Below are 26,943 nucleotides of genomic sequence, written 5' to 3' on the forward strand. Positions count from 1 at the left end.
GGCTGGTAGTGATTGAGGGAACTCTAATGGCATAACAGTACATCACGGACATCCCGCATCATCATGTGTTATGTCTCATGTGACAATATTGTGTGCCATTGTTCAACAGGACAGTGCTCGTCCACACATGGCACATGTCTCTGTGAACTATTGTGGCCAGTACGCTTGTGTCCAGTAAGATGCCCAGATCTATCCCCAATAGAAAACAGATGCAACCAGCTGTGATGTCAACTCTCTCCCTGTGCCAGTATCCAGGATATCAAGGGCCAGTTACAAAATTGTGGGCCAGCTCGCCTCAGGAGTGCATATAATGGCTTTATGACATCCCTCAAAACCGAATTAGTGCATGCATACATACCATATGCTTATTCATCCAAATTCTTTATAAATTTGACTTGATTTTGTAATCACTGAAATAAGATCTTATACACTCTCAACTTGTGGAGTTTCATTTCATTTCCACCAACTCTTGTGGGAGCTTCACTTATTTTGTTGGATGGTATAATTGGTTAATTTAAGTAGGTAACTTTTATTAATTGTAAAAAAGTTATCAAATAACCAACGCAATTTCTTAGAAGACAACACTTGCATCAGAAGTTTCAATTTATATTCTATAAAGTATCATCAAATATTTCCAAAGTGATTTAATTTTTTTGCTTTAGTCTCGAATGACTTCGATATCCTGAGGACATTAAACCTTGTATTCTACAACTTCTGTTGTTGTTTTTGTGGTCCTCAGTCCGAAGACTGGTTTGATGCAGCTCTCATGCTACTCTATTCTGTGCAAGACTCTTCATCTCCGAATAACTACTGCAATGTACATCCTTCTGAACCTGCTTTCTGTATTCATCTGTTGGTCTCTCCCCACGACTTCTTCCCCCCCCCCCCCCTCAATCGCCACCATGCTTCACTCCAGTACTAAATCGGTGATCCCTTTATATCTCAGAATGTGTCCTATCAACCTATCCTTTCTTCTCGTCAGGTTGTACCAAAATTTTCTTTTCTCTCCAATTTTATTCAGTACCTCCTCAGTAGTTAAATGATCTACCCATCTACTCTTCAGCATTCATCTATAGCACCACATTTCGAAAGCTTCTATTCTCTTCTTGTCTAAACTATTTATTGTTAATATTTCACTTCCATACATGGCTACACTCCATACAGATACCTTCAGAAAAGACTTCCTGACACTTAAATCTATATTCGATATTAACAATTTTTTCTTCTTCATAAACTTTTTTGTTGTCATTGCCAGTCGGCCACCATCATTTATTTTGCTGCCCAAATAGAAAAATTGATCTACTAGTTTAAGTGTTTCGTTTCATAATCTAGTTCTCTCGGCATCACCCAGTTTAATTCGGCTACATTTCATTATCCTTGTTTTGCTTTTTTTTATGTTCATCTTATATCCTCCTTTCAAGACACGCTCCATTGTTCAACTGCTCTTAAAAGTTCTTTGCTATCTATGACAGAATTATGACGACATCAACAAACCTCAAAGTTTATAATTCCTACCCCAAATTTTTCTTTTGTTTCCTTTACTGCTTGCTCACTGTGCAGACTGAATAACATCTGGAACAGGCTACAACCTTGTCTCACTCCCTTCTGAACCACTGTTTCTCTTTCATGCCCCTTGACTCTTGTAATTGCCGTCTGGTTTCTGTACAAATTGTAAATAGACTTTCGCTCACTTTATTTTATCCCCTGCTACATTCAGAATTTCGAATAAAGTATTCCAGTCCACAGTGTCAAAAATGTTCTCTAAGTCTACAAAAGCTGTAAACGTAGGTTTGCCTTCCGGTAACCTATCTTCTAAGAGAAGTCACAGGGTCAGTACTGCTTCACGTGTTCCACCAGTTCTCTGGTATCTCAACAGATTTTCCCCAAGGTCGTCTTCTACCCGTTTTTCCAGTCTTCTGTAATGGATTTGTGCTAGTATTTTGCAACAATGACTTATTAAACTGATAGTTTGGTAATTTTCACACTGTTGTCACCATCTTTCTTTGGAATTAGAATTACTATATTCTTGTTGAAGTCTGGGGGTATTTCGCCTGTCTCATACATCTTGTACATCAGGTGAAATAGCTGTGTTATAGCTATTTCTCTCAATGATATCAGTAGTGCAGGGGCCTTGATTTGACTTAGGTCTTTCATGCTCTGTCAAATTCTTCTCGTAATACCGTATCTCCTACCTCATGTTCATTTATGTGCTCTTCTCTTTCTATAATATTGCCATCAAGTTTATTTCCCTTGTATAGCCCCTCTACATACTGCTTCCACCTTTCAGCTTTCCCTTCTTTGCTTAGGACTGATTTTCCATCTGGTCTCTTGATGTCCATACAACTGCTTCTCTTTTCTCCAAAAGCCTCTCTACATTTCCTGTAGGTGGTACCTATATTTCTCCTAGTGAAATATGCATCTACATCCTTACATTTGTCTTCTAGCCACTCTTGCTTAGCCATTTCATTTTGCACTTCCTGTCAACCTCATTTTTTTAGACATTTGTATTCCCTTTCAGCTGCTTCATTCACTGCATTTTTATATTTTCGCCTTTCATCAATTGAATTCAATATCTTCTGTGATGTCAAAGGATTTCGACATGGTATTGTCTTTTTACCTTTTTGATCCTCTGCTGCCTTCACTATTTCGTCTCTCAAAGCTACCCATTCGTCTTCTTCGTTATTTCTTTCCCCTGTTCTCGTCAATCGTTGCGTAATATTCCCTGTGAAACTCTCAACCACCTCTGGTTCATTCAGCTTATACAGGTCCCATCTCTTTAATTTGCTAGTTTTTTGCAGTCTCTTCTGTTTTAATCTACAGTGCATAACCAATAAATTGCGGTCAGAATCCATATCTTCTCCAGGAAATGTCTTACAATTTAAAATCCAGTTCCGAAATACCTGTCTTACCATTATATAATCTGACTGAAGCCTTCCAGTATGTTCAGTTCTTTTTCACAGGTACAACTTTCTTTCATGATTCTTAAACCATGTGTTAGAGATAATTGAATTGTGCCCTGTGCAAAATTCTACAAGGTGGCTTCCTCTTGCAGTCCTTTTCCCCATTCTAGATTCACCTACAATTTCTCCTTCTCTTCGTTTTCCTACTAATGAATTCCAGTCCTGCATCACTATTAAATTTTCGTCTGTCTTAACTACCTGAATAATTTCTGCTCTGTCATCATACATTCCTTCAATCTCTTCATCATCTGCGGGGCTAGTTGGCATATAAACTTGTACCGCAGCTCCACATTTATAGTTATTGTTTGGGTACTGATAATATCCATTCCATTTCGGGAAGTTACATTAATGTGGTGGTTTCACGTGATTGTTTAAACTTTAAGTGCAACCGCAGACGACACTAGCGTATTACAAAATAAAACATCACCGATCACCGTCTTCCTACGGCGCTGGTTAGAATCTGAGAGAATATTGATCTGATTTGAAGCTTGTATAACTTGTGCTACTTTTCTCAGTTCTCGCTCCCCGTCTTCGCTAAGCGTAACTATTTTACAGTCGGGTCACGGAAACTCTAACAGTGCGTAACCATTATGGTCCGAACAGCGGACCTTTGCTACACTATTACTATTCTGTAGTTATGATCATATGCCAGTGTTGTTTAGTGCGGCCACAAATGTAGAGATTTTTATGCCACAAGGCGAACATTTTTTAACCTTTTTTCCCGTGTGACAGCTAAAGTCTTTGACTTTTACTTAAACAGTTGAAAGAGCTGCATGTGTATGTAGTGGGTGCGAAACTGAAGTTTGTTCGGAATACATTGACGCATGTAACTATTGTAAGTATGCTCAGAAATCGATATATTGAATATACTTACGTTTTCGTATCATGGAGATGAGATTAGATGCCATACGAGTGTTACATGTTGTTCGAGAAGTGAAAACATGATGGCGTTGGTAAACTACTACTGCGGTTTGAGCTGATCGGAATACTGCAGTTGGAAATTACGATGTAGCATCATGACTGGACGATATTGCCGACTTAAAGTGTGAGCATTTATGCAAATTGAATCGAAAGTGAAAAATATCTATCGGATGCTCGTTAGTATGTGTGACTTCAAAATAAATGTCTAAAAGTTTTTTTAATAAGGCCAAATTTTCCTAAAGAGATGCTTGTAATTGATGAAATGAAAGGTTCTGTGTTATATACAGCTGCTGCGTTTATGAAATTAGCTAACCAAGTGAATCAAGGAGGTTAATTTACCAAGAGGAAGATGAAATGTTAATAAACTCTATTGTAGTAAATAATTCACACAGATATCGGGCAGATATTTTATGCTGACACAAAAATATTTAGGTTATTACACAAGTATCAGCCAAACTAGTTATTTAAAACAATAAAGAGTAGGTGATACCGTTATGTTACGGTAACGATTCTTTTTCTCAATGGACATGATTGTTATACAAACGCCAAAGCGAAAATGTATAAGTTCATTATGCCGTTCTAAATGGTACATTTCGCGTGTTTAAGGTCGGTCTCTCTCTCTCTCTCTCTCTCTCTCTCTCTCTCTCTCTCTCTTTCTTTCTCTTTCTCCACACTACTTTCACTCCCCTCCCCCCTCCGAGCGCCAATGATGGGCATGCGTGACCACTGCGTGGCTGAGAATTCTGCTGGCTACAACCGGATGACTACAGTAGCTGTTTCAAAATGTGGTCTTCAGTGTGATGTTAAATTACCCGCACTCCACCCCTCATCGAAAACATAGTAGCAGTGACAGACATTTTTAGCGTAGTCAGAAGTCAAGACGACATTTTTAACGTAGCCAGAAGTCAAGGTTAGGTTGAAATGTTGTAATTTGTTGCGTTGGCGAAGGCAATGAATGTGAACGTCAAATGTTGTAACAAGATTGACCTTAGCACAGTCTGATGTTTATATTTGTGCTATATTTAAAAGCACTTTACCACATTGAACGCACATTTCATCATGACAGCTAAAACTAACGATAAAATTACAAAACTTAGATGATGGACAAATTGCCAACTAATATTTTAATGTATGTTAAGTACATTTGTTGTACATAAAGTACAAGAAATGCAATGGGACACTATCCAAATTGTATCTGAAATTTGCATCACCTGGGTCTCAACCCTTCTCTGCCATCACCCCCCCCCCCCCCCCACCACCACCACCACCACCACTACTACTACTGTCTTTTTCTTAATTACATAAGTATAAATGATGCCCCCTCCCCTTCTGGCTGCACATACAACAGTACTGCAATTTCTACTAATTCTTGCCCGTCACATCTCATTCTGCACTTCTGTTTCTTCAGTATCTTATACAGACCATCTGGCGTTGTTTTGAATTGTGAGCCAGTTAATCTTTATTCAATAATGGTCAAAAGTTCGAGGGGAGGAACTAGTGGTCAGGATAAATACAACTAACAAAAATTTACAATATTCACACCTTAAAAGACCCAATTCTTAAGAGACAAATCTAAACAACTTCTCGTCGCCCCTCCACCCCCCCCCCCCCCCCCAAAAAAAAAGAATACCTGTGGCACTTACCCAACCTATTCAGTTGAAAGTCTTGACCTATAAATTTTTCATCGTACCCAAAGAAACCAATGAAATACACAATAATTATCCAGGACACACTTCCAGTAGCAGCTCTCCTCTAAATGAGGCTGCAAGGTGGCCCTATTACCCTCCCTATAACAGATTTAATAGCCTCCTCAAGTCCCCTTTTTTTTATTGTTACACACACTGGCACTATAATCCTTAAACTGAATTCTGTGATTTGCAACTACATGATCATATGTCCTTCTCCCTCAATCCTTGTATGATGAAAAAGCATTTGAAAGTGTGGTTGTACCCTCCTCAGTGCGTTCTTCAAACCAACCCTCCACCCCCCCCCCCCCCCCCCCAATACCCATTTTGTTTTATTTTCAAGCACCTGAAAAATGCCTGAACCCAGTCCATACAGAACAGCCTCCTACATCCATAAACCTTCATGAGAACTACCTCTCATTTTATCAAGCAGATTCAGCTGTCGGTAAGTCGGCCATATGCTGCTTTGGTTACTGCAGGGGCAGATTCTGTACATAGGCTGTCACCTGTATTTGTCACACAGTGCGGATGGATTGAAAATGGACACAGGTGTCTGAAACTAGTCACCATCAAGAAATAAAATGTACTTCTCAATGCAATTTATGGCAGAGCTACGACCATTTATTTCAATTATAAGACAAGTTGCGGACATATTTTTCACCTTCAGCATGCTGGAAATTTGCAGACAGAGATTTATTGATTTCCACTACCACTCATGGTCCCCATCGTCCCCTACATTCAATGACTTCAGAACATACTTCTCTACAAAATGAAAACTACTGTAACACACAATGGTCACTCACTTGTCTTGTGCACAGAACCCAATGGAAAATAATTTAACAAAAATAATAAGTAACCAAAACAATCTCTTGACTGGCCAACCTAGAATTCTTGAACTTGATACCTCTGAATATGTATTGCAGATGTTATCATGGTGACTTATAAAGGTCTGTGGTCTGAGAAGAGAGAGTTTAGTCAACTTCTCTCTCTCTCTCTCTCTCTCTCTCTCTCTCTCTCTCTCTCTCTCTCTCTCTCACACACACACACACACACACACACACACAGACAGAATTCATTAATTCAAAGTAACCCTCTAGTGGACCAAAACAAGCATCAAATTATTCGCTAACATGCCTAACAAACAACTTCGGAACATAAACAGCTAACGCAGGAATATGACAACAACAGACTTTAAAAAAAAAAAAAAAAAAAAAAAAGAAAGAAAGAAAAACTTGCCACTGTGATGTCACACAACACACACTATGCGTCACAGCAGATGGATAGAATTGAACCTTTTAGTTGACTCCATTTTCTTTACAGATTAGCTGGGATTCACACAAAATAGGATAGTAGATTACCACAATAACCATTTGTGGGCAGATGCAAATTCTGGAGCAGCTGGGGAAGCAAGGCATCAAGTTCACTTTAGTGTCAGTGTGTGGGGGCGGGGATTGTAATTGACAGTAGTTGCTGTTTATTACAGATTTCTGTTCAGCAAACTACCTCAGCTAGTGGGGAATGTTACCCTTAACAGAAAGACTGCAGATGTGGTTATGCCAGACTGAACACCACCGTACTTTCAGCATGGTCTATCATTACCCAACTCAAATGTTTACTAAGCAATGGTTTGGTTGAGGCTCCTGTTTACTTGACTTTAATTTTTCAGGGTATGGGTGACTTAAAGGCATTAACGTACACCACACTAGTCAATGTGCGCACCTTACAGGAACATGTACTTCATTGCATGTGAACAAATACAAGGATAGCCAAGTGTGTTCACACGGGTTTGTGATTCTTTGATGTGGTGGTGGTGGTGCTGCTGCCAGAATAAGTAACTACTTTGAGTGCCTCCTGCAGTGTCAACAAACAGGTGACCATCACGGGACAAAATGGCCCATATTTCAATAAGTATTTATTTTCGGACTGATGTTTGTACGACTTCTTCTAGTTTGAACCCATACTATACTCCGTAAAAAATTTACCCAACAGTGTTCTGTGAAAATTCTGGCTTCCTTTCAGATTCTCATTGTAAGTTTCATTAGTGTCTCTGTTGCATTTTCATGAAAGGGACTCAACCAGTTGCCTTCACTATTCTTGTGCTAGCTGAGCGTGTGCACAGTCTCCAGTTGCCTTATTCGTAACAGGTTATGTAAATTTAATCTTTCATTTTTCCCAAAATGCCAGAGCAGTACATCAGCATCCTGTAAGAGTTTTGCTTTAGAGATGCACCACATTTTTGTGAGAACTCTGCTAACAAATTGATCTTCCATTCATTTTCTCTGCTACTGGTTTAGAATATTCATTCCATTTTGTGCCACTTTGTTGTACTACTGCTGGATATTTAAGGGACGACAGATTGCAGAATTTATTACTAGTTGCGTGTAATTGGAAATGACAAAGTTTTCCTTCACTGAGGGCATTATCTCACATTATTTAAATGTAAATTCATTCACCATGTGATTTACCCATTCATTTGTCATGTGACATAAATCCCATCAGGGATAGCTTTCAGTGATGTGGACTGATTAAAGTTATAGATTAATAGGCAGAAGTAGGCACTATCGGATGTTTGGGTAAAGTATTTGTGGAAATATTGTCTGAGGTATTTTTTTACCAGTGAACAAACTAGGAGTCCCTCTGACCCTATCTTATAAATAACTTGTTTAATGTGTGGAGTACAAATAAAACGCCCCCCCCCCCCCAACACACACACACACACACACACACACACACACACACACACACACACACACACACACTGAATTTACTATTTGTAAGATATAATGTATGGGGGAAAAGGGAAAAAAGCAAACTCTGTTTCAAAGTGGTTTTGGAAATATGGAAGCGTCCGATCCCACCCGTTGGCTTTGACCCATGACGTCACAAATATGGCGGAAACGACCATAAACGACAATTCCAATATGGCGGATATAAAATCGTTGCATACGTATCATAGAGACGAAAATACATAGAAAAACAACACACACACAGGTTTCACAAAAAGCCTAATGACTCTAACGGGACAAGCGTGGGAAATTGGGGGTTTTTGGGTGGGGAGAAACTAAATATAAACAAATTTAGCCACCCACCGCCATACAAAACCACGCAAGACGACGAAAAAATCGACATCACAAAACTCACCAAATACCACAAAACACATTATTATCTGGAATCGGACACTTCCCTTGACCTATATAGATCTACAGTAGCTCCCGATCCCATAAATTGGGATCGAACACTTCCCTTGACCTAAATAGCTCAACAGCAACTCCCGATCCCATCTCCCAATACAAAAATCAAAATACACCACAAAACAATACGAACAAACACTTCCCTTGACCTAAATATATCTACAACAGCTCCCGATCCCATAAATTGGGATCGAACACTTCCCTTGACCTATATAGTTCAACAGCAGCTCCCAATCCCATAACTTAGGATCGACCACTACCCTTGACCTATGTAACTCAAAAACATCTCCCAATACGAATACCAATACCAACCTTCACAGCCACAAATTTCAATGAAACACTTCCCTATACCCCAATACACAACACATACGCCAAAAACAAAAAAATGAGAACTTACCACAAGAAAGTTCCAGCCCCACAAACTAGATTGGCCACCACAATCACACACAAATGCACATGCAAACACACACACACACACACACACACACACACACACAAACCAACGAAAAAATACTGAACCAAAAGAAAAACCCAACCCACCCACACCTCAACCCCCCCCCCCCAACCCCAAAATAAAAAACCCACAAACAAAAAAAATGCAACATAAAAAACATCTCAATCACACACTACAACTCAACAAAAACTTCAACAAAATAGATCCTCCACAACTAAAACAAAAAACAAACACACTCCCCCTCGCCCCCCCCCCCCACCTTAACTAACACTATACAACGAAATAAACCACCCACCCCACCCTGAACCACAGCCACCCACCCACCTACCCAGCCCACCCTAACTAACCACTTTTGGCCTATACATTTTACCCACAGCCCTTAAGAAAACACAATACAATAGCCCTCTGGGACACACTTCCGCCAACAGTACTCATCTAAATGAGACTGAAGGTTGGAAGAGCGCCTCTTCCCCCTCCCAAGAACTGACTTAACCGCCCCCCACATCCCCTCTATTGTATTAGTTCAAGCCCCTGTGTCATAATTCTTAAACTCTAAACTATGGTTCACTACTAAATGATTAAATCCCCTCTCACCCAACCCCCTATAAGAAGAAAAAGCATCAGAAACTATTGTGGACCCCGGCTCTATATATTCCTCAATTAACCCCACTAATTCAGCCTTCTACCTCCCTTCCACAACCCTAAAAACACATTCGGAACCCCCAACCCCCGGAACAACAGCCCCCCACACCCAAAGACCAGCCACAGACTTCCCCCTCCCATACTTCCTTTTCCCAAACTGTGACTCGTCCACCTCCACAACCACCCCATGGCCCCCCCAACTTACCCCTGTACTTAATAAATTCCGAACACACTTCACGACAAAAGGAATACCAATCTAAAACAGTCCTCTCACTCACACCAGTCTCATGCGCACAAAAACTCTGTGGGGATCTATAACAAAAATAATATGTAACAAGCACAATCTCACGCATGCCCAATCTAGACTTCTCGAACCAGGTACCGCGCCGTATGGAACGCCATATGTCATCTTTGCGACAGCGCCACATGTAACCGTCCCTGGTCCGAGAGGCCGGAACTTTAACCAATTTCATTGGTTCACGGCACACACTGCACTTCACGACCTCGGCAATTAAGCCAAATAGCTGAAGGAATTTAATCAGCTCTAAAGCTGTGTCCCCCATCATAGCCCTCAACCGAGAACTATTAATCTGGCCTTCATATCCATTCCTGAGAAAAAAAGCACAACCGACGTACAGCAATCATCATTACATTAACCATCACACAAAACCGTTAACTCACTGATACAAATTCGGCTTCAAAAAGACGCACGCAGCACTCACCACTGAGCAACAGCAAACTGAGCCCAACACACCAAACAAACGAAAACCATGAACATACCACCAGAGGGCACAACAAACAACAATACGACATCTACAAACACGCCACACTCACAAACCAAACTCCGCACCGTAATGACGTCACACACCACAACACCCTTACGTCACGGGTCAAAGCCGACGCGTGAGATCGGATGTTTCTGCTGACCCGTGGTTTTTCCTGATCACATGTTGATTCTGTGGGAGAAGCTTACTTTCTTCCAGGAAAGTCAGAACGTACGTGCATAGACATTTCTATATGATTCTGCAGTATTGGGAATATTGGTGTGCAGTTCTGTTCATTCATTATTTTACCCTCTTATTAACAGTAACGACCTCTGCTCATTTTCAGCCACGATCTTCATTATGGTTTTGTCAGTCAGCTCTCAGCTCCTCTGAAAACCAAGGCACCTTTGATAAGGAGGTGGTCTTTTGCAGTAAATTTTTAATTTTAACACTGTAATGAATGTTCAGTATTTTACAGTTGGCTCAAAGTATTTTTATTTTACTGTTTGATCTGACATCTAGCAAAATTTCATTCTCAGAAACAGACAACTGTCATTGCATTCGTGGATTCTTATACTGTGTGCTACCCTTTTGTACTGTGGATTACTATGTAAAATAGTTTCATATATAATCGAAGTTTGAGTAATGCTAGCAAAAGTTGATGTAATGCCAGCTGCTATTCTCCTCGTAAGGCATAGTCTTTTACACAAAATATATTTAGTAATAGTTGAAAAGTCCAAAAAATCTCCAAATACTAGGCTTAATGGACTGGTATTGTTTCTTGACTTTTTTAAAACTTAGTAGGTAAGCATTCCGAGGTAAAAGTAGAAATGCATGGGTAGATAAAATGGCAGAGACCTGTCTAGATCATCCAGAACATTGGGCAAAAAAAAAAAAGAAGAAGGAACAAATTGTTTTCTAGTTGGTGATTACCAGTTTATCCTGAGGTTTGTGTTGTCGTATTGTGGTATGAAAAAGTTTTCTGCGTCATCTAAATGGGGTACTGTGTTTGTGAAGAGATGGTATACAGTTTCAAACTGTTTTTCATAGTAGCTGTGTCAATAAATATTCTTTCACTAAATATAAACATTAATAGATATAGTTTAGTTTTTACTTTTTGTGGTACAAAACATCCTGAATACTTGATTAGGTCATGTGACAGCTGTCATGGCAGGGAGAACAATGAATGACATGAACTGCTTGGATTATATGTGGCTCTGAAAGATGTTGCAACAGATGAAGAATTCATGTGGAGTACTGGGTCATGTGGTGACCAAGAAAACAGCAGTTTGTGTGCCAAGATAGCATATACTGAGACACAAACATTACGTAGTTCATTGACTTTTAAAATTTTGAAGCAAGGGTAAGGCATCGTTGAGAGATTATGTTTTCAAAATGGAAGATTCGTAACAAGACAGTTGTTATTGACAGTATGGCGCTCCAAAAGGGTTAATAGTGAGCTTTCAGTTGTACAGCAGAGTTGTTGACATCTTTTTATATTTCGATAACTGACCCATATGTCTTCTTCAGATGCTATGAGCTGTTGTGTACTCAATGTCTTGAGTTGAACTGTACATTGAAGTATTGTTGGTGTTATGTCACTATTTATAGCTGAATTGGACCCCCAGTGCCCATTGTGATCTTTGATGTTCACTTGTATTTCAGAGCCAGCTCTGGTGGATGAGACGGCCAGTGGGAGCTTAATAACTTTTAGTGCTGGAAGCAATTCTTGATCAAAATAAAAGTCTTCACCACAGTTAATTAGGTTTCCAGAACTCTCTGTTTCAATAGACTTTGTAATTTCACTCTCTCAGAAACTTGGAATTTGCACCCCAATATCAGTCTTGTCATGTTTTATTCCATTTTTGTATTTGAGGCAGTGCTATGCTCAGCAACAACTGATATACTTGACTGTTTCACTTGGGTGTGTCACTGATCGTTCATAAATCTCTCCTTGACAATTCTGACAGGCTGCCCCACATAAGGCTTTCCACATTTGCATGATATGTGCCACATGCCCTGCTCTTGGAGACCTAGATTGTCTTTAACATTACAAAGAAGGCTTTCATATATGTTGATGGGAGTGAAATACAGTGGAAGCCATATTTCTGTAGAACTTTGCCAATTTTTGCAGTGAATAATGATAAAACGTCTTTGTTATAAAGTTAAATACAATCTAGGTTGCCATAATTTGGGTGTACACTGCATTTTGTATGAATGTGACAGGTCTTACAGGGGACAGACTGCTAGAACCAATCAAGGAAGGATGCAAAACAACAATGACAGACTTAACAAAAACAACCAAGGAAATCGACTGTTGCTGAGCACTGTCGGGAATATACTTATGAAATTAAGTATGATGAGATGAGTATCATGGTGCAAACATTAAGTTTCTGGGAAAGCAAAATTAGGGAGTCTGTTAAAACAAAGATGTGGGAAAACCTAATAAACCATGATGGAGGTTTCTTTCTGCACAAAGCTTCGGATTCAGCACTCAGTTTGTTAAGATATTGCTGGCACTCTCACCCTCCAGATTTGTAAAATGTTAAGTGAATGTACACTTTGTAAAATAAATACTTGCTTTGAAAAATAAGTAAGCATCAAAGCATGTAGTGAGAACTTGTGGTTGAACTCTGCTATGAACAGCAAGGAGACGCCAAAAACACTGAAACCCAGTCAATGTCTGTGCAGTGAGTAGACATAATACAGCTCACAGTACCTGCGTATGATGACTGGGTTAGTTTTCAAAATATTCTGCATCAAAAGGAATCAAATTTGGTTGTACACCAAAAAACACACCATTAATGAATCATGCCGATAAAAGCTGAGATATCCAAGAGGGTTGTTCAGCCGTATAATCTGAAAGATTTTTCCTTACTCCTGTATTATGGCACCTTTCTTTTGGGAAGTGTGTGTGTTGTGTTAAGTGTATCTTTCCATTGTAGGTAATGAATGCATGTGAAGTATAATGTTCTGTAAGGATTGTTGATTACTATAAAGAGTAGGGAGAGAGTGAAACCCAGTGCCTAGACATATCCTGCTCCTTTCAAAAGCATCGAAGGGATTTCCAACCTTAAAGTCTTCTTCTGAAGGATGGAGCACCATCACATATTATATGCACTCACTTCATGAAACTGCAAAGATTTCTGAAATTCAACCCAGAGTATTGGCACAAAGTCTGTTGATCGGGAACTACTGTACCATTTCTCCTCTCCTTGTTGGCGGAATACTGGTGATGAAAATTTCTGCCTCCACTGGCTACACCTGATGGGGTCAAGCACTACCTTACAGCCATACGTTTACTATATCTACTGGGTAGGGGGGGGTGGGGAGGGAAGAGGTTTAATATGTAACCAAAATTCATAATCTACAGTTGACGTCAGTTACTTCATTAGTGTTATTTTTAACTGTTATACATTTATTTAGCAATGGCTTTCTGATGTTACACGGCTGTTGTTTAGGTAACACAAATGTATTTTATTGTGGTCCAAAATGGTCATGCCATTGCTGAAAATTGTTACGTGTGAAATGCACCACAATAAAGATCTTTCAAATGTTCAGAAGAACTTTGTCAGTGATTACTACATCCAGAAATGGTCCTGTTAATTTTGACAGCAGTAAATACACAAGTGCTGTCATGTAATTGCAATATACAGTCTGAATCAAGACCAGGAAGCTCTTCATGTAGCTTGCTTTAAACTGTTTCTAGGTATTGTTGAAATATTTCTGGTAAAGCTGTTTTCAGATGATCTTATCTTTAGTCTTCAGAATTAAAAGACTAATTTGAGTTTCCAGATGTGATTTTCCATACTAGTTATACATTCATGCAAAAAATTGATTCCGGTACCAGTCCAACTAACAATCAAGGTTAGCAAGGTAACACTGTGGTTAAACCATCAGAATTTAACCCAGGGTTCATATCTCTGTCGGGCTATTATGATTTTATATTCCCATAGTTTCTCTAAAACACCTATGTGAATGACTAGATTGTTCCTGTACTTGCATACTGTTCAGCCACACAGATTTATGGTTCCAGTGGTTTGCATAATTCTTTTAAGGTAAATGTTGATGTAGTTCCTTCAGGAACAGCCAGTGTCTTTCATCATCCTTCCCAAATCTGTGTGTGCACAGTCTCTGATCACCCCCTTTTCAGTCTGACAATAAGCCCTAGTGTTCACTCCAACCATTATTCCTATAGCCAGGTCACAGCTAGTTTCTTGTCAGCTTAGCTCCATCTCTCAAGATCATGTTCTTAATTCAGCATTCTAGAATGTTATTTATATCAGTGCATTCTTGATAGTGACAGTTATCATGTTGTGCCGTTTGTCTTCATTTATAATAAGTATTGTTGTCTTCAAGAATTTCTTTATTTTGAAGTCTTAATCAGTATTCCTTTGTCTCATTAAATTTTATGTCCACTGAATCAGCACTTTCTTTTTTATTAAGGTATCTAGACATATTTTTCCAGTACTGGGTTATCTTTGCAAGTTTAGAAACCTGAGGTTAGAGTTAAGTTTTGTAGCAAAGCCTGAGGTTGAGCTAGTAGCTGATAGTTTTATTTTCTGCAGGCATTCTGAACAAGCTCTAAATATCAATTGCTGTGATTCTGCTCAAGAAATTCTTAGCCTGAAATTTTATAGCTCAGTTAGACAAGAGCGAAATGAGCCATGCGAACAAGCTCAAAATAAGAATTTTTATTATTCTGGCTGCTGCAATGTTGAGATGGTGGTCATTGTTCCAAGTCACAGCTCTCTTTTTCTCAAGCCAAGTGAGGGATGTGGACAAGCTGAAAATAAGAATAGCTGTATTGCATTTGACTTTACTTCAAGAATATGGTAAGTTCGAAAAAAGGTGCTTTTACTTTGAAAGAGCAAAATCAACTTCCCAAGATTACATTATTGCCCATTAAAAATTTCTTTTTTAATTATATATCTCGTGTCTTTCTGTGCGTTTCTATGAATGTCACATTACATTGCTGGAAATATTTCGTACTGCATCTGTTCTGTGCTGTGTTTACTTGCGATGACCTCCAGCAGTGAAGGAAGATACGTTTTGATCTGTCTGCTAGAAAATCTGAAGGGGAAGGTATGTACAGTGCTTGTTAGGGTCATGGCATCCTATGAGCGACAAGTGCCCCCCTATGTGCAGCTTAATTGTAAGTGCCTCAGAAGTCTCACCCAGAATGACCTACTTCAAGATTAGTGATCATCCTGAGAAGGGTTCAGCAAACAGACCAAGTAATAGGACACACATTAGTTGGTAGAACATGTGTTTTAGCATGACAGAAAGGCTCATTTGTGGTGACTTCCTTCCACATACATAAGAGACTGTAAGGCCTAAAAACAACTTGGAACTAGTTCTAGCAGATTTGCAATAGGGCCCCTCTTCATAGTAGAAACAGCCTTGTTGGTCCTGATAAACCACCTCTTAAGTAATAAATTGGGGGAAAAACAATTAATGTGGAACTGCAAAATACTCTGACCTTCAGTATGTGTGTTGTAACATGCTAGTACTTGATACGTGGACATCAGAAAGAGAATGAGGCCGAAGGACTTACCAGTGTGTAGATTATCATGCCACTGAATCCTGAAAATACACCAATCTTTGTACTCACATTTGATTCTGTAGTTAATCCTGGACACACACAGGCTGACATCCACTTTAGGGTCAATTTGATTCTGTAGTTAATCCTGGACACACACAGGCTGACATCCACTTTAGGGTCAGACATTACAACCATAACCCATTGCACAAGTGTGTTTGAGATCCAAAGAACTTGGCATTGAAAAGAAGATTTAGATCCACTGTTTTGCTTGAACTGTTCTGTGTAATCCAGTCTGTCAAGTTTTATTAAATTAAAAAAAAAAAAAAATCATGAAATTGCAGTAATAAAATGTTTCTCGTATTTTGGTGCTAAGTGGGTGTACAAAACACTCTCTCTCTCTCTCTCTCTCTCTCTCTCTCTCTCTCTCTCTCTCTCTGTGTGTGTGTGTGTGTGTGTGTGTGTGTGTGTGTGTGTGTGTTGTTGTTGTTCCAGTGATTGGACAGTGGAATACTTATAACCTCCTCCAGTGTAGCAACACCCATGAAGAGTAGCAATTGGTGAAAATCAATGTGACTCAGGCGTGAAATAAGACTGTCTTCTATTATTATGGAAGATATAATATTCATTGTCTACAGTAGGCCCTGACAAAATCCATTAAATATGCTCCTGTTAACAGTACTTCACTGGTAATGGTAGGGAAATTCAATCTTATTAATGTATTAAAGGATACATGCTAAATTGTGCTCATAGCACTGAGCTATCCTTCAATGTGGAAAGGCTCCATGCCTGAGTATTGATCATAGTACTACCTTCACTAAATGTGTAGGAAAGTCATTACTGTGGATAATAAGCATTCTGGACCAAAAATTTGTTACTGTGAGGAGACATAAATCTAATACTGTGTAACACCATCTCTAGCCTTGGTAATGGCCTTCAGTCTGTTATGAAGAGTGTCCACAAATTTCTTCAGGTATGCAGTATTCAGGTGAAATTACCCTTTGATGATTAAATTCTGTAGAGCTGCCAAATAGTGGGAATGTTGATTGCTGTGTTAACCCAACCCACTCTTATAGATAGTCAGACATTTTCTGTGGGATTACAATCAGGTGATTTAGGAGGCCAGTTGAGGTCTGATTGGATGGCTGAGTGTTTGTCAAACCAGGAACATATGTGGGCAGCCCTGTGAACACTGCTGTCAATTTGGAAGCTGCAAGCGCAACACTTGCTCACCAAAATTTTGAAACAAACATCCTAGTACATGTTCACAGTATCCCACCTATGGGTTTCAATGCACATCACCCTGTGGGGGAATACCGTGTCGTCTGGTAAGGGTCTTCTAATTGACCAACTTCGTTTCAATTTTGATCTGTCTCCTCTCAATGCTCCCTCCCCTCCCCTACCTGCTTTACTACCGCCCATGGTACCTTTACGGCTGTAAATCCTGTCTCATGGGTTTGCAAGAATGAATATTGCAATACAATGAACTTTGTGATAAGTCATCACTTTGTGGTTATCTTATTACTTCCTTGTCTTTTCCTGAAAGACAGACTACCCTATGGGGCTCTCCAAAGGACCAACTGATGACAGTGGTATAGCTCTGCCGTCCTCTTGGTCCCTTCTCTGTCAGATTACATTGAAGCTCCCCCCCCCCCCCCCCCCCTCTCAACCAGCAGCTGGTACTGTGGTGGACCAAAAACGTTGCAACAGCTATTCAGGACCATTGAAGGGCCCTGCAACACCTCTAGTAACACCCTTCACAGGCTGACCTCATAACTTTTAAGCTGCTCTGTGCAAAGGAATGCTGGGTGCACTATACCTCCTTCTTGGGAATATATGCCACTCTACCCCATCCATGAGCTAAGACTTGTAGTCTACTGGGCTGCTGAAAAGAAAAAACTGTTCTGGGTCTGTTTCTGCTGATGCTTTGGCTCCTACTGAACACCCTGTTACACACTTTGTGACAGCATTAGTATCCTGTTCTTATGTAGTTACCTTTCAGATGCGGAAGCAGTGAGTTGAAGAATCCCCTCACTGTTTAAACCCACTCCCTGTGTCCCTTCCCCCTATAACCTTAATTATATAACGAAGCTTTCACTGATTGGGAACTGCTTCAGGCTCTTGATTTGTCACATGATATGGCCCAAGCCGTGATTAGATTCATAATTAAATGACCCAACGTCTGAATGCATCTCAAATTCCATCTATGCATGGTCGTTGAGTGATTTTGGCTAGAAGGTGTTTGCCGCTTGCAATGGCGAGATAGTGTCATCATTCCAGTCCTTACTCTAGCCAAAACCTAATGTCCATCGACAGCTACCAACCAAATTAGCCTTACCAATATGTCTGCACACTGCATAAAAGTTTCTTACTGCTGCACTGTATGTTGACAACTTTTGAATTTGGTATAGCTCTCAATCTGTAGCCTTGGCTGAACACCAGCTCCAAGGCACCATCTGAAGAACATCCACTTGGACCCTTTTCCCATGGCTCCCAATGTTCTTCTGCAAAAACACGAGTTGTGCATTTCTGTAGTCATACCATGGTACATCCTGATCCCAGAACTCTGCCTGAGTACCCATTACTAGGACATTGCTGCTGATTACCATGGTTTATCCTGATCCCAGAACTCTGCCTGAGTACCCATTACTAAGACATTGCTGCTGAGTCCCTATTTGAGACACCTCTTTAACCAGAACCTGACATATCTGCCCCATATTTATCAACATATGAGGAGCTGTGTGTGAATGCTTAACACACTCTTGCCCAGACACCTCTTGGGATGCATTTTGCTACTATACACTGTATTTACTGGGCCATGCTTTCATCACAACTTGACTATCGTTGCCAGGTTTATACCTCAGCTGCACCGTTGGCTTTGAAGTTATTGGACCCAATAAATCAATGTGACTACTGGTACCTTCCGGACTAGTCCCGTAAACAGTCTCCTCGCTGAAATGAGGATCTTATATCTTCAGTTCCAGTGGTACAAACTCTTGCTCACTTTAAGCAATCACCATGAGACAATTTCCAAATCACCCGATTTATTGAATACTTTTTTCATAGAAAGGGTGTTGACCTTATGACACTTGCACTTGAGTGGGTTTACCTGTTGGTATGCATCTCAAGACCCTCTGCCACGACTTCCGCCATCCCCTTTAGAATGTGCTCTCTGCTTATTCCAGTGTGCTCTTCTTGCTTAGTACCCAGGCCATGAATTATAATTGCCCTGTTTCAGTGACCTAAAGTTTGTTGGCCCCATGAACCCTTGGTGTCTGGTCTTCTCAGTTCTTCAGGGCTATCAGCTTGCTACAAACATTTGCACTGACTGCTCTAAAACCATAGATGGATGGGATATGCTTTTCATATCCCAATAGTCTGGAACAACAGTCATTGCTGCGAGCATGTGGAGTGTTTAAGATGGAACTGGTAGCTGTTAACAGAGTCCTACGTTTTATTAAACATAGCTTCCTAGACTGCATTTTAATTTATAATGACTCATTAGTAGTCTCCAGGCTATTGTTTGATGTTACTCTTGTCATACTGTGACAGCTGCTCTTTAGTATATTCTCTCTGATCTTTGTTGTATTACTTGCTCAGTTGTCTTTCTCTGGGTCCCAAGTCATGTGGGTATCAAGGAGGATGAACACGCTGGACGTTTGGCTAGAGAAACAATTATTCGCTCAACATTCGATTTGATGAAGCCGGGCACAGATATCTGGGTACACATAAGACCTCAGTCGGAGATGGAACATAATCTGGTGAGATACTGCCCCCTCTAATAAATTCTGCTCTATCAAGGAGACTGCAGTTACATGGTGCTCTGCAGTAATTCCTCCCGGAAGGAGCTAACCATCCTAAGCCACCTCCACAACTGGACATACCAGTTTAACACACAGTTTTCTCATACATAATGATTCATCGCCATGTTGTAGTTGCAGTGCTTCAAAGACTGCAGCCCACATCCTAGTGGAATGCATCCCTCCACAGCAAACATGGTTTTCAGGATTCTTGGCCAAAAATGTGGGTGGGCAACGTATGTCCAGTTGTTCTGATTGTGCATTTCCTCAGAAAAAGTGGTTTTCATTTTCATATCTAAAGTTTTAAAATATTTTCTGGCCGAGGGTGGGGCAATAGGGGTTGGAGTGCCATATGCCGAGCAGAGTGGGTCCTTGATTTCACCAGCGGCAGTGGTCATCTCTCTTTTAGTCTGTTTTTAATTGCTTATAGATGTGTCTTGCAACTTTTTTCTGCTGCGCCCTATTTTACTTTTTTTATGGGTGCTCCTTCATACAACACCCCGATGAAAGCAAGAACTTAAAGATTTTTTATTTTTAGCTTATAATGAAATAACATTTGAACAGATTTTTATGCTTCCTCTGAGAGAGCTCCTATCTTTAACCTTTTGACTATAATGGATGGAAGATAGGAAGAATGCCCTGTCCCCTGTACTGATGTTAATTTCAAGTTTAACCTTTTCACTTTTACTGTTACTGAATTCCCAGCTAGAAATAGTTATTTATTCTGTTACTATCTTACACCCATATTATATTGGCCGGCGGGGGGGAGGGGGGCGGTAGAGGTGGGGGAGATGGCTCTTGCTGCAGATGAGCCCAGGGGAGTCTTCGTCTGCTCTCTTACCTGCAGACTGGCCGACAGGTAGACTCTTACCTCTTTACTATTTCTCATCTGTATTGCTTTCAGTGCCTCAATTTTAGCACCCCTACATACTATCACAATTAAATCAAATTTCTGGCTAGCACTAATAATTCCAAGTGAACTACCCCATTTAATGAGGGACTGAGACCTTGCTGTTAAGTCTCATAACCCCTCCAACCAACCAACTATATTCAATGAGACAACCAATGCAATGTTATGAAAAACGCCTGCAAAACATCAAAGAACTACCTCCGGCCTGACGCACACTCTCCACACACTGGATTAAACACCTCATTGGGCCGTTGGTACACCCAAACACCTTGCATCATTTGAAGAGAGAGCAAACTGCGACTTGTCGGACCATGGTAAATGCTTCCGGTCAGTCACTGCCAAATTTGTGTGTTGTTTCGCCAATTTGTGTCGGGTCTGAAACCGCTTGTCACTGATAAGGCGTGATACTCGTCTCTAGCCCCTGTTGGTTAAGGTATTTTTGTAACCACTATTCTTATATTGTGTTACACGGATGCGAGTACTACACTTTTACTTGCAGATACATTGGACAGTCTGTGCTGTTGTAACAACAAATCTGGCAACTTCATTTGCGGTGTGATCATGGGCACTGTCACGTAATACGAGCGAAATCTCCTCCCCGCCCACGCATCACACACTTGCACCCTTGCAGGCGCCGCACACGCTTAAAGTGGAGGCTGGCCGCTTGGTGACGTGTACCATCTACTCTGCTCCGAAGTGACCAGTGTACTTTTTTAGGGGGTGACACGTTTAAATACACAGGCAGTTTTTAGGTATTGAAAATCACATTTGTAGGGTCAATTAGTATTCCGCAACTGTAATCCTGTGAACCCCTCTTCCCTACAATGTTTCTCGTACTCTTTGCTTACGTTGTTTTTCCCATTTCCTGAATAAATAAGCCGTTATAAATATAAACCATTCAGAAAGTAACACTAGCCAACATACCTTAAAAATGACAAGAAGTAGTAAGTGGTTTAGATATTAGTAAAAATTACAGAAATACGTTAACATGTGTACATAGTGATTTGCAGATTAAACACTGCTTTATGAGTCATTGGATGTTTTTATTGTTTTTTTTTCAATCCTAACCAAAAATAAACAAATTAACAAATCGATGAAACTGCTCAGTTGGAGAGTATATGTCGATTTTTTTTTTTTTTTTTTTTTTTTTTTTTTTTTTTTTTTTGCCTCAGGTGGGCTACTAGTTATTTGTGTAAATTAGCTGCATATATAATAATTTACCATTATTTAAAACTTGAAGTTTGTCCGAAACATAAGATTGTGCTTTTGAAATTTAGCAATTGAATCAAGAATAACGGCTGCAAGCCATATTCAGATAGCTGCCAACATAAAAAGCAAACTTATTGCCTTCCATCTTGATCTGCGCAAGTGCCAACTTCGTTTAATTATAATTATTTTCTCAAGTAATTTTGTAAATTTGCTCATTTTTTCCGGTCATTAAAATTAACTTTTGTAGACTCAGAAAACTGTGATATAAATTAACTTAAAAATAAAATACGAGAACTATCTCAGACTTAGTTTCATATTGAATAATTCAGGTGCAGACGTAGGAAACGTGTAAGCAAGAGTAGCAGCCAAAGAGGCTTGTTGGAGAGACTCTGTGTAATGCACCATTTCTCTGTGAGGTGTCACTTTTACTGTTGAGAATTTTCAGGAAATTATGAATAACGCGATTCGATTAGTGAAATCTGTGTGGCAGTGACATAAACTATATGATTAAAGGTATCCAGACACCCCTATACAGTGTGGAATTGACAACTAGATGTCACGAGAGGACGATTCTGCAGCAAAAAAGATGTCGGCGAATATTGTGCTGTCGATAGAGAGGCAAAACTGCAGAATTGGTCGGCAAGGAGAGCTGAGTGACTAGACGTGGACTAGACACTAGATGCCACCTGAGTGAAAAATCCATCCTGGATAATCCAGTGTTTCTGTAGATGACCAAGTCGACTGTCGGTGTGATTGTGAAGTGGAAACGCGAAGCAACTGTAATTAATCTAAGATCAGCCTGATCTCTTAAGTACTGATGAACAAGGAACGTCGCAAGCTTTGCGGAGTGTGCTTGTAAAAAAACTCGCATGAAATCAGCTGTAGGAATCACTCGTGAGTTCCAAATGGCCCAGTCAGTGAAGACCCAAATAGATTGAATAGGGGCAAAAATTAGTGTACCTGCAAATTTCTGCACAGTGGTAGGAGGGAGCGCTATGAACAACACATAAAATACTGACCAAGGGGTGTGTGTGTGTGTGTGTGTGTGTGTGTGTGTGTGTGTGTGTGTGGTTAAAGGTCACATTTTATATTTTTCTTAAATAACTTAAAAACTGCCTCTTCTAGCGAAAATGTTTCCCAGTACAAAATTGGACTACATTAAATTTCGCACAAAAAAGGTCCTTTTTATTTTTTCTGTATGACTAATAGTTTCCGCGTGATAGAAAAATTGCAGATTATTAAAAATATTGTTTTTGTGATATAAAATTAATGTTTGTTGTTAAATGAACTGGGCTAAGAACAAATATTAAATGTAGGTAACACGTCCATGGGCAGTGAAACCATATCGAGAGATAAACTGTGTTCTGGGTTTGTGATGGGATTGGGGGGAAGGGGGTAGTGGACGGAGTTTACACGCGCAAGGGAAGACAGGTCACTGGTTTGTGGTCATGCACTTCTCTCCTACGTCGTCTGCGAACTGAAGAATAAGCAGCGAGTACACACTGTGTCTACCAGAATACGCCACAAGAAGCATCTACAGGGAGTTTCACAAACGCAGTGTACAGACATGTCCGGGGGATTGTTTATTTTCCACAAAATGCTTTAACACAACATGGAATGCAGATATGAGTTGCCCATAATTCCAACGCAAGAAATGCGTATGGACAGATTCTATGTAAATCTGTACATACTGTTCCACAGTGCTAGAGGGGAAATTGATTCTTAGTCATCCTACACGGCAGTTCTAGCGTTCTTCCGTTATGGGCGACTTCCCACAGCACCGAGCGCTGCTGCTCACTTTTCAGTTTACAGACAGACCATACCTCCTCAGCATTTGCTGACGATTTCTCTGATGAGGTTGACAAAGTAACTTAACTGAGTCCGTGTATATATAATGGAGTTATTTTCAATTTATTAAGTGAATACTTATTTGCAATTGTTAAGTGAGCTTAAAATACTTTCTACAAACGATGGCCGAGAAGTACGTAATTTGTAAGTGCGATGCCGTCAGTGACAGTATAGTGTTGGTGGGAAAGGGATTGGATTGGTAAATGCACCTTGCTGCTTTGTTTCCTTGATAAAATATTGTAAAGCCATGTAACCATGTTGTAGTAAGTTGTTGGTGAATTAATCAATGACCAGAAAATTACTCCACTTCTCTCACCATGAATATTCGTACTCGTAGAGAGCATAAATGTCTACCATTCAGGAATAGCGGGCACTTGCGGAGTAGGCAGCCAGTACTACATATCAGCAGTGTATTTTGAAAGGTGGAAGGGGCTGATCATGTTCAGATCTAGAATAGCAATCTGCTATAATGGATTGCTTGACTCATATTGAAGTACCGGAAGTTCCATAACACCTAGATGACCTACATCTGTTGCAGAGGGAGCAGATTTCAGCTTATGGGCCTCTCTAGATCTTGAGAGAGCAGAGGCTGGGCTGATGAATTTCATAACCCCACCTACTGTGGAAAGTATTCCAGCTGTGGAGAGAACGAAATCAACATTGTCGAACACATATAGACAGCATATTGCACTTGGGGGCAGGTTCTTCAGTGTATTTGATAGTTGACGGCACCAGATGTTAAGCATTTTACATAATATCTCACATAACAAGTGTAATTCAATACCCATTTAATAAACTGAAAATAACACCACTATACAAACATAAGCTCAGTGAAGTTATTTTGTCTCCACACATAAGATAACGGGACAAGAAATTCTGAGGATGTATGATCTGTCTGTAAACTGAAACCGAGCTGCGCTCACAATGGGGAAGTTACCGTTACAGGAAGAAAACGCACAGAATAACTAAAAATCAATCTCCCCACTAGCAGTGCGGAACACCGTGCAGAGATTTACATAGACTTTGTCCATATGAGTTCATTGCGTTAGTAGTACTAACTACTCATATCTGTATACCATGTTTTGTTAGCGCATTTTTTGGAATATAGGGTACACTGGTCCTGCTGCTGCTGTGTCGCACATTTCTGTAGTAATTGCTGCTAAACGACACTTGAGGTGGTGTAAAGAACGGCACCACTGGACAGTGGATGACTGGAAACGAGTGATTTGGTGTGATTGATACGCTGTTATGTCCTACGGCAATCCGATGGAAGGGTTGCATGGTTTACTAATGCTTGGAGAACGTCACCTTGCATCACGTTTTGTGCCAACAGTGAATTACAGAGGAGGTATTGTTACGGTATTTTTTTTTTTGGGGGGGGAGGGGGGGTTCTTTTCCTTGGTTTAAGAAAACGCTGATTTGGAAGGATATGAACACATTTTAAAACATTGTGTACTGTGCACCGTAGAGGAATAGTTCGGATAGGTGATTGTATCAGCATGACATTGCACCCTGCCACAGAGCAGCGTCTGTGAGGCAATGGTTTGTGGACGTAACATTTCTGAAATGGACTGCCCTGCCCAGAGTCCCGAACTGAACCCAACGGGACATCTTTGAGATGAGTTATAGTGTCGACTTCCCTTTAGTCTCCAGCATCCAACATCACTACCTTCTATGATTTCGGCTTTTGAGAAAGAATGGGTTGCAATTCCTCCACAGACTTTCATATAAGTCATCGAACGTATCTCACCAGAGCTCAAGTCTCCTTAAGGGGGAAGGATGGACACATCCCATATTAATGTCCACTAATAGGTGTCCGGGTATTTCTGATCAGATTGTGTACATTCTTTTGGTTGTTGCATCATGACGAACTAACCGGGACGTGACTTCACATAATGTTTTCTGACTTCGCACTCTTTACTCAAACAAGAGAACTCACCTGTCTGTGGTACCTATGGTGCATATATTTTAGAACGCAGAATTTATTCCTCCTCAGTATATAGGAAACCAGATCACACATATTATTAAGAACAATATGTCAGTGTTAATGTGCTGCTATTTTTGGGCTTTCTTCGGAGTTAGAGGAAGGCAAAGGCGTATCACCTCCAATAGCACACCTTGCTTAGCAAGGCACTGTAGTTTACAAACCTACCTTCAGGTTGAGGAAAGCTTTCCAGTATAGTGTCCCTACGCTGTGAGCTAGTGTCATCGAAATCTGTTAGCTGGGAGGTAGTCGGCAAGCATTTACTAATATCTGTCCTCACGATCTGCTGGAAAATGTGTGCAAGGTCTGTCTCCAAGCTGGCGAGATTGATACTACAGATTTGTGTATGTACAAAGTTCATTCAGTGAGTCCCCCCACGTCTGCAGTAATTTCTTCTGTTACTCGAAACTGTTCCCAAGAGACTGCAGAAACTCTGTCTCTGCATTCTGACGGAGCACATTCTGACGGAGCACAAGAATGTATTACTGAATACCGTGAATTGCTTATCGACGGCCACTGAGTTGATCAGTGTTGAAACTTGTTGCAGCGGAAGGACACATTTTGGCCGCGCGGTATTAGCCGAGCGGTCTGGGGCGCTGCAGTCGTGGACTGTGCGGCTGGTCCCTGCGGAGGTTCGAGTCCTCCCTTGGGCATGGTTGTGTGCGTTTGTCCTTAGGATAATTTAGGTTAAGTAGTGTGTAAGCATAGGGACTGATGACCTTAGCAGTTAAGTCCCATAAGATTTCACACACATTTGAAGGACACATTTTGACAGAAATAATCTTGCGCTCATAGATCGTGATGTACAGTTACTCACTGATGGGAACAATGTACTTTCTTTTGTGCCTAGTCAGTATTTTGATAAGGTGGACTGCTGTGGTTGGTACCGGTCGTTTTTTCTTTTTAGCTGATAATAAAGTGAATATAGTTAAAAATTTTGTGTGGTGTTGGGACGCCATACTGGACTTCTAGGCTGGAAAAAATGGAAATGTGTGGTAAGGTTTAATGGGACCAAACTGCAGAGGGTCATCGG

General features: G+C 40.4%; 1 protein-coding gene across 1 annotated transcript in view; it reads left to right on the forward strand.

The window, feature by feature from the left end:
- Window positions 1-3,680: 3,680 nt before the first annotated feature.
- LOC124721223 (ATP-citrate synthase) overlaps window positions 3,681-26,943 on the forward strand; it is a 173,300-nt gene continuing 150,037 nt past the window's right edge. The window contains exon 1 of the mRNA XM_047246077.1: window positions 3,681-3,795. The gene's annotated coding sequence lies outside the window, so the exon portion shown is untranslated. The remainder of the gene's footprint in view (window positions 3,796-26,943) is intronic.

This window comes from Schistocerca piceifrons, chromosome X (genome assembly GCF_021461385.2).
Source record: "Schistocerca piceifrons isolate TAMUIC-IGC-003096 chromosome X, iqSchPice1.1, whole genome shotgun sequence".
Classification (NCBI taxonomy): domain Eukaryota; kingdom Metazoa; phylum Arthropoda; class Insecta; order Orthoptera; family Acrididae; genus Schistocerca; species Schistocerca piceifrons.